Source organism: Salmo salar, chromosome ssa03 (assembly GCF_905237065.1).
Source record: "Salmo salar chromosome ssa03, Ssal_v3.1, whole genome shotgun sequence".
Taxonomy (NCBI): Eukaryota; Metazoa; Chordata; class Actinopteri; order Salmoniformes; family Salmonidae; genus Salmo; species Salmo salar.
Genome location: NC_059444.1, coordinates 36,526,067 through 36,535,951, shown reverse-complemented (window position 1 = coordinate 36,535,951; position 9,885 = coordinate 36,526,067).

Sequence of the window (9,885 nt, the reverse complement as noted above, 5' to 3'; positions counted from 1 at the left end):
AAGAAATGTCTGACCTCTGTGATTGCCAACAAGGGTTTTGCCACCAAGTACTAAGTCATGTTTTGCAGAGGGGTCAAATACTTATTTCCCTCATTAAAATGCAAATCAATTTATAACGTTTTTCACATGCGATTTTCTGGATTTTTTTGTTGTTATTCTGTCTCTCACTGTTCAAATAAACCTACCATTAAAATTATAGACAGATCATTTCTTTGTCAGTGGGCAAACGTACAAAATCAGCAGGGGATCAAATACTTTTTTCCCACACTGTACTCAACCCGTAGCACTGTAACCCAAAGAAGTTTTGCTTTGACTGCAACGCAAACTGTATTGCTTAGCGATTAAATATATATTTTTAAAATTGCCACTGGAAGTTTCCTGTACAATGTGGGCAATGCGGAACGATTTGGCAAGGTAACTATGTAGAGCCGTAAGAAGTCTGCCTCGCATTGAAGAGATGTTACAATGTCTTTGTTGCATTCCCTGGCCATCAGAATTGTAGGCACAGTAGGCTCTGGTCAGTTGACTGCCAGTGATGCTTTGCTAATCTCAAATTGATAAGACTAGACGACATGATAAATAGCCTAATTTATCTCGCAGATTCCAAGCGTCATTGGTTCTATAGATGGGACACATCCTCATTCAAAGACCCTCTGGACCAGATGAGGGAGATTACGTGAATAGAAAATCTTTTCACAGCATAAACAGGTAGCTAGCTATTGAATACTGTAGCCTACATCTTCACCAAACCAAGTCATTTTCAGAAACAGTCATTCAACTCAGTGATCTTCCTTACTTTTTTTGTCAGATCTGCGACTCCCATGGGGTTACAACTGAACATAGTACACATTGTTTCCCGTGTTGTCCTGAAAATTATTATTCATCCTACATAGGCTATGGAATGGGCATACCATTGCAACTGTGACAGGCTACTACAATTTACACACAGTATTTATCCAGAGCCTTGACATGTAATATCACTAGTGTTGAAATAAAACTTCTCTATAAATTGAAAGCTTTATTACTAATCAGCCATGTGTGTAAGCTAGGCCTATTAGATATTAAGTTTGTGATACTTCACTTACACATTTCCTCTGTAATTTTCTGCCAGACTCCCTCTGGCTTTTGCGGCAGGGGATGAATTACTTTTTTTGGTAAATATGTGAACATATTTGTTGTATGTTACAATTGTTTCTTGTTCTGGGCTATGCCTTTTGACTCCATGTCTATCATCTACCTTTTTGAATGTTGCATGCAATCTGAGATTTGCTTAGCCTAATTACTTAAACGAGAAGCAGACGTTCTGGAACCAAGAAATTCTGGACTCCCTTATCTGGTTAAGAAAAGCCGGATATGTTCAGGGAATCCTGAATTTGTTAAACCATCTTTCTGGAATACCCCCCAGGTTGAGCTTACTCTTTTAAAGCAAGGTCAACACAGAAGTTCTCATTTGACCCACACATTGGTCAAAAGTTTTGTCTAAAATGTACTAGAATAGAAGTCACCAGAGATGCAAAACATTATTACAACTAATTTAAAAACAAGAGAGATTCACCAACAAATCATTACATTTCACATGGTTCTACAGTGGCTTTTGTATAAACTTTTCTGAGGTCTGGGGCCAGAACAAAAATGTATATCCCAGGTGGTCTGTGTGTCCTATAGCCATCTTCTGTTATTTATTGAGCGGACGAGGAGTTTGCTAATGCACAAAATGATCTAGCTACTAGGCTAGAGACTACCCACATAATAGCTCAAGCATACAACTCCACACACACTATTGAAAACCACTTGCTCTCTTTTTTTTATCGGCAAGATAAAGACATGAATAAAGACAAGAATTCAACAATCAAATGTATTTTATAAAGCCCTTTTTACATCAGCAGTCAGTGGTTGCAGGTTCACCTGCCTCATGCCTCTTATTTTAGGGTGCTGCTATAGGTCACCAAGAGAAATGTATTTTCTTGGTGACCTAAACATTGACTGGTTATCATCTAGATGTCCTCTCAAGAGGAAGCTTCTTAATGTGACTAATACCTGTAACATAACCCAGGTTATCACTCAACCAACTAGAGTTTATACCATAGTGTCGGATCTGTGACGCATCCACTTGTATTGATCGTATCTTCACCGATGATGCAGAGCTTTGCTCCGAAGCAATATCAGCTCCCATTGGCTGTAGCAGTGACCCTAAAATTGTGGCAATAACAAGGAAAGCCAAAGTTCCAAAGGCAGGGCCTAAAGTTATCTGTAAGAGATCATACAAAATATTTTCTCAGGACTCTTTTGTTGAAGATGTAAAAACATTTATGTTGGTCTGATGTGTATAAGGAGGGGAATCCAGTTGCAGCACTTGGGAGTGTTTGTACAATTATTCTAGCCAATTGTTGACAAACATGCACCTGTTAAGAAACTAACTGTGAGAACTGTTAGCTCTCCCCTGGATTGATGATGAATTGAAAATGTGTGTGGTTCAAAGAAGTGACGCAAAGGAGGTGGCCAACAAGTCAGGTTGCTCAGCTGATTGGTTGACACATTGTAAATTGAGACATTTTGTGACTAAACTTAACAAAAAGAGAATAAATGATATTACCAAAACAAGATAAATGGCATAAAAAACATGGGGAAAGACTAGAATATCTTAAATGATATTATGGGTAGAAAACCCAATTCATCTCCATCGTTCATTGAACATTTTTAACAAAACCTTTTGATAGGGCCAACCATTTCAATGACTATTTCACCGGTAAAGAAGACAAACTGAGAAGTAAAATGACAACATTGAACAGTGAACCATCATATTTGTGTATTGAAGATCTAATAATGAAAGAGAAGGATTGCCGTTTTGAATTTGGTCAAGATTGTGTGGAAGAGGTGGAAAAACAGTTGTTATCCATCAATAATGATAAGCCACCAGGTATATACACCCTAGACAGGAAACAATTGAGAATGGTAGCAGACTGTATTGCCACTCCTATTTGCCGTGTCTTTAACCAATGCCTAAAGGAGTGTGTGTCCACAGGTGTGGAAGGAAGCTGAACTAATTCCACTACCTAAAAATAGTAAAGTACCCTTTGCTGGCTTTAACAGCCGCCTGTTTGCTGCCTGTTCTTAGTAAACTGTTGAGAGAATTGTGTTTGAACAAATACAATGCTATTTTTTTTTAAACAAGTTAACTACTGACTTTCAGAATCTATATAGGGAAAGGCACTCAACTTATACTGCACTGAATCAGATGACTGATGATTGGCTAAAATAAATGAATAATACGATGATAGTTGGAGCTGTATTGTTAGATTTCAGTGTAGCCTTTGACGTTATTGATCATCATTTGTCATTGAAAAACTCACTTGAATTGGCATTACATCACCTCACATGGTTGTGGTGTTACTTAACCAATAGAACTCAAGAGTATTCTTCAATGGAAGCTTCTCTAACATCAGATATGTACAGTGCGGTATCCCTCAGTGCAGCTACTCTATTTTTACAAATGATTTGCCACTTGTCTTACGAGAACCTAAAATGACTATGTATGCTGCTGATTGCACACACTACACATCAGTACCTACAGCCAGTGAGCTCACAGACTCTTCGCAAGGAGTTACAGTCAGTGTCAGAATGGGTAATTAACAATAAACTGGTCTTAAATACATCTAAAACCACTTTGGATGGACAGCATCGTGGTGGTCAATATTGACTAAGTTGTTGAGAAGATATTCTGCGTTTTTGACACAAAGATCAAATGTACTAGTTGTTCAAGCTTTGATCTTGTCGAGTATTGATTACTGTCCGGTAACATGGTCAGGTGCAGCAAAGAAAAACCTAGCAAAGCTGCAGCTGGCTCAAAGCAAAGCAGCTCACCTTGCCCTTAACTGCACAAACAGAACTAACATCAACAAATGCATGATAGTCTTTCATGGTTGAAGGTTTAGGAGAAATGTACTACTTCTCTTCTAGTCTTTTTAAAAACCATTCCTAACCACTTGTACAATCTATTTGCATACACTTCAAACAGACACCGTGCATTCAGAAAGTATTCAGACCCCTTGACTTTCTCCACATTTTGTTATGTTAGACTTACTCTAAAATGGCTGAAATAGTTTTTTCCCCTGCTCAATCTACACAATACCCCATAATGACAAAGTAAAACCAAGTTAAGAAATGTTTGAACATTTATTAAATATAAAAAACTGAAATATCACATTTACATAAGTATTCAGACCCTTTACTCAGTACTTTGTTGAAGCACCTTTGGCAGTGATACAGCCTCAAATCCTCTTGGATATGACGCTACAAGCTTGGCACACCTGTATTTGAGATTTGAGATGCTCGATCTGGTTCAAATCTGGCTGGGCCACTTAAGGACATTCAGAGACTTGTCCCAAAGCCACTCCTGCGTTGGTAGACTGGGACAAATCCATTGTCTCTCCCTCCATGCATGTAACCTTGGCATCATCCTGGACTCCACCCTCTCATTTGACCACCACATAAGACACATTGTCAAATCCTCATTCTTCCACCTCCGCAACATTGCCAAAGTCAGGTCCTCCCTCTTCCATCCTGCTGCTTAAACCCTCATGCATTCATCTCCTCCCGTCTTGACTACTGTAACTCAGTACTCTCCGACATCAACTCAAGCTTCCTCCATAAGCTCCAAATGGTTCAAAACTCTGCAGCCCGACTCTTCACCCACACCAAGTCCTGGCAGCACATCACCCCTGTCCTTCGTTCGTCTCCCAACACATTGATTACAAGATCCTCCTGACCTACAAAGCCCTTCACCACCTCCCCCCCACCTCTCAGACCTTCTCCCCCACCAACCCACACTCCATTCCGCCACAGCAGGCCACCTTATTCATCCCCAGGTCGAAGCTCCAGAGCTTTGCCGACAGGGCCTTCTCCAGGGTTGCTCCTAGGCTCTGGAACTCCCTCCAGCCATCCGTGACTCTGAGCATCACTATCTTTCAGTCCCTCCTAAAACCCCACCTCTTTGACACGGCCTACTCTTAAGCCCCCCCCCACACACACACACACAGACACACACACACGGATTACAAAAAGAAAACCAGCCCTGTCGAGGACATCAACCATCAACGTCTTGCTCCCAGACAAATTAAACAACTTCTTTGTTCGCTTTGAGGACAATACAGTGCCACTGACACGGCCCGCTACCAAAGCCTGTTTCCTCTCCTTCACCGTGGCCAACGTTAGTAAAACATTTAAACGTGTTAACCCTCGCAAGGCTGCCGGCCCAGACGGCATCCCTAGCCGCGTCCTCAGAGCATGCGCAGACCAGCTGGCTGGTATGTTTATGGACATATTCAATCAATCCCTATCCCAGTCTGCTGTGCCCACATGCTTCAAGATGGCCACCATTGTTCCTGTTCCCAAGAAAGCTAAGGTATCTGAACTAAATGACTATCACCCCGTAGCATTCACTTCTGTCATCATGAAGTGCTTTGAGAGACTAGTTAAGGATCATATCACCTCCAACCTACCTGATACCCTAGAACCACTCCAATTTGCTTACCGCCTCAATAGGTCCACAGATGAAGCAATCGCTATCAAACTGCACACTGCCCTATACCATCTGGACAAGATGAATACCTATGCAAGAATGCTGTTCATTGACTACAGCTCAGCATTTAACACCATAGCACCCTCCAAACTCGAGACCCTGGGTTTCAACCCCGCCATGTGCAACTGGGTCCTGGACTTTCTGACAGGCCGCCCCCAGGTGGTGAGGGTAGGAAACATCTCCACCCCACTGATCCTCAACACTGGGGCCCCACAAGAGTGCTTTCTCAGCCCTTTCCGGTACTACCTGTTCACCCATGACAGCGTGGCCATGCACACCTCCAACTCAATCATCAAGTTTGTAGACGACACGAGAGTGGTAGGCTTGATTACCAACAACGACGAGACGGCCTACAGGGAGAAGGTGAGGGCCCTCGGAGTGTGGTGTCAGGAAAATAACCTGTCACTCAACGTCAACAAAACAAAGGAGATGATCATGGACTTCAGGAAACAGCAGAGGGAGCATCCCCCCATTCACATCAACGGGACAGTAGTAGAGAAGGTAGAAAGTTTCAAATTCCTCGGCGTACACATCACGGACAAACTGAAATGGTCCACCCACACAGACAGTGTGGTGAAGAAGGCGAAACAGCGCCTCGTCAACCTAAGGAGGCTGAAGAAATTTGTCTTGTCACCTAAAACACTCCCAAACTTTTACAGATGCACAATTGAGAGCATCCTGTCGCGCTGTATCACCGCCTGGTACGGCAACTGTTCTGCCCACAACCACAAGGCTCTCCAGAGGGTCGTGCGGTCTGCACAACGCATCACCGGGGGCAAACTACCCGCCCTCCAGGACACCTACAGCACCCGATGTCACAGAAAGGCCAAAAAGATCATCAAGGACAACAACCACCTGAGCTACTGCCTGTTCACCCCGCTACCATCCAGAAGGTGAGGTCAGTACAGGTGCATCAAAGCTGGGACAGAGAGACTGAAAAACATCTTCTATCTCAAGGCCCTCAGACTGTTAAACAGCCATCACTAACAGAGAGAGGCTGCTGCCAACATACAGACTCAAATCTCTTGACAATTTAATAAATGTAATACATGGATTTAATAAAGATATCACCAGTCACTTTAAATAACATCACTTTATTAATGTCTACATATCCTACATTACTCATCTTATATGTATATACTGTATTCTATACTGCATCTTGCCTATGCCGCATGGCCATCGCTCATCCATATATGTATATGTACATATTCTTATTCATCCCTTTACATTTGTGTGTATTAGCTAGTTGTTGTGAATTTGTTCGATTACTTGTTAGATATTACTGCACTGTCGGAACTAGAAGCACAAGCATTTCGCTACACTCGCATTAACATCTGCTAACCATGTGTATGTGACCAATAAAATTTGATTTGATTTGACACACACAAGCAAGCAAAGAAATACACTACTAAGACACTCCTCTCTGCACCATACTGAGCAGCACCTAACACTTACCCTACTCCCTACACTAGCCCGGGTTCGTATCCAAATCCCAACCCTCACCTCCCCATACACTGATACATCACACTCTTTCCCTTCGTTGCGCCCACCCCTGTTTTTATTAATGTCTCGTCAAGTCTGGTGTTTTGTTTTGAGTCCTGTTTTGTTGTTTTTCTTTTTCATTTCTTTAATTGTAAAAAGACTTTGGGTCCTTGAAAAGCACTATATAAGTCCCATGTATTATTATTATTATTATTATTATTATTAGATAAACTTGGACACCATTATTATAGTCTTAATTTTACTGCAATGACAATTACATTTTGTGTGATTAGGAAACATCTGAGGATTTCAGACATGTGTTGGGCTAATGTGTGGGATAGATGTCTAAAGAGGTTACAGAAGACAGAACTGCAAAATGTGTCCCACTTTTTTTCTGAATTCACTGAAATAACAGTACTAATAACAGTAATAAGAACATTTTTACAGGATATAGTACAACAAGAACCAGAGCCCTGCCTAACCTGAGGGAGTGAATGTTATTTATAATAAGGGTTACATGGAGAAAATCTGACCTCTGAAATGAAAATGGATGGCCCTCCCTTCAGCAAATATATTTTCCCTAAACCGTCCCTGAATGCTTGAAAAAAAAACAAGTGACCCTCCCCTATACCCAAAATAATAATTAAAACATAAAGTGGATAGCAGAGAACATTTCTACCATTTACCCTCACTTCTTGGACAGACCAGAGCCTTAGAAATGCAGTTTTAGAAACTGTTATTTTGTCCTGTGAGCATTGCATGGCAAAGCATGAATTTTGATAGCGCACAGAGCTGCAGGCCAGAAGGTTGTGGGTTCCCATACCGCTGTGGACAAGAGTAGGGGTGGAAAGATCTCCTTTATATTAAAAGCATTTCATGAATCTATCATTGTATTTGCAGGTCTGAGAAAAAAATAGCCTTTTAGAAACATTTCATGCAATTGCATTTGATTGTACTGTACATATCAGAATATTTTTTTTATACCATAAAAATTACAGAAATTACAGGCTAAGAATGGACAGAGATAGGTCTGTGTTCATCTTATCATTTTTCTCCAACGCCAAATCAGTGTGTCTTGTTAACAACGAAACTGTCCCTGTTTGAAATATCATTAGGAATCTGAGCATGGTAGTGTCAAAAGTTAGGCCTACCTTTCCAGCCCCGACAGAGTAAGCCTACCGATGCAAAAAAATGTAAGCTTGAAAGGATCCGCCCCTTTTTTTCAATTTTCGCCTAAATTGACATACCCAAATGTAACTGCCTGTAGCTCAGGCCCTGAAGCAAGGATATGCATATTATTGATACCATTTGAAAGGAAACACTTTGAAGTTTGTGTAAATGTGAAAGGAATGTAGGAGAATATAACATATTGGATGTGGTAAAAGATAATATAAAGAAAAAAACAACTGTTTAAAAAAAAAAATTGTACCATCATCTTTGAAATGAATTATTCTAGCACAGGCGCAATTTAGACTTTGGCCACTAGATGGCAGCACTATGTGCAACGTTTTAGAGTGATCCAGTGAAATCTTGCATATCTATTCAAAATGTTGTATCAAGACCAAATGTGCCTAATTGGTTTATTCATACATTTTCAAGTTCATAATTGTGCACTCTCCTCAAACAATAGCATGGTATTCTTTCACTCTAATAGCTACTGTAAATTGGACAGTGCAGTTAGATTAACAAGAATTTAAGCTTTCTGCCCATATCAGATAAGACTATGTCCTGTGAATTGTTTTTCTGTCTTACAACCTCATGCTAATCACATTAGCCTACGTTAGCTCAACCGTCCCGCAGACGGGACACCGATCCTGAAGAAGTTCTGCTGGCTACTTCTGTGGCTTAACCCAACGAGAGGTCACAATTATTTTCCTAAAAGCTGTCTGGGTTTAAACATCTTCTATTGTACAGAAAGTGAATATCTTAATCAATTGATAGTGACAGAATTAGATTATTCCCAAGCAAGTCAATGTTTTGTCCACTCAGCTGTAGAAAGTTGTAGCTCAGCCTCTGAATGTAAAAAAAACTAACAATGATATCCTCATATGCATCGGAGTCACGTCTTTCCTAGGTATTTTACAGCTTGTTTCTAACATAAAGCATTGTAGACCAAAGCGCTGTTATATAATTGGATCAGTTTTATTGTAAGCTAACAAAGGGTAGGTCTGTGCTTTTTTGCCATTTTCTAAAGTAGGCCTATGGCATACCCTCTCAATTCGAGTCTTGGTTTTAACGTAACAGCCCTTCACTGACACGGAGATAGTCTATTTTATGGTGGGTGGAGTGCATGGTGGGTGGAGGAATGCAGGCTGCTATATCAAATATATGGCTATAGCAGCCTATAGCCAAATTCTATCTGTCAAATAGGTAGGTCTACCTCTTATTTCTTAAATAGGAAGAAATAGGCTCCAACACAAAGCCCTCTTGTTGTTAGTAAGTCTAAAATAAGAGGGTTTAAATTAATTATGCCTACGAGAATTTGCATACTTTCAGCACCATGAGTTGTCCATTTCCGATTGTGCAGCGGCTGCTGCTTCAAGTTTCAGCACCACATTGTAAGTTACTTGAATCTGGCTTATTGTGAAGTCAATAAATCTGATAAATAGGCCTACATCATGAGCAAGAAACATAGGTCATAGGCTAGTCTGCATAAATGTTTTGGACTAGGCCTAATCAAAAACCATTTTTGGAAGAAGCCTTTGACTCCTCTTGAACTGCCACCGTAGGCCTACACAGCACAGCCATTGGTTAGGCAGCGCACAATGTTTTTGAACTGCAAGAGCAGAGCAGGCCAAGGCTCAGGGTTGGAATATCCATCCCTT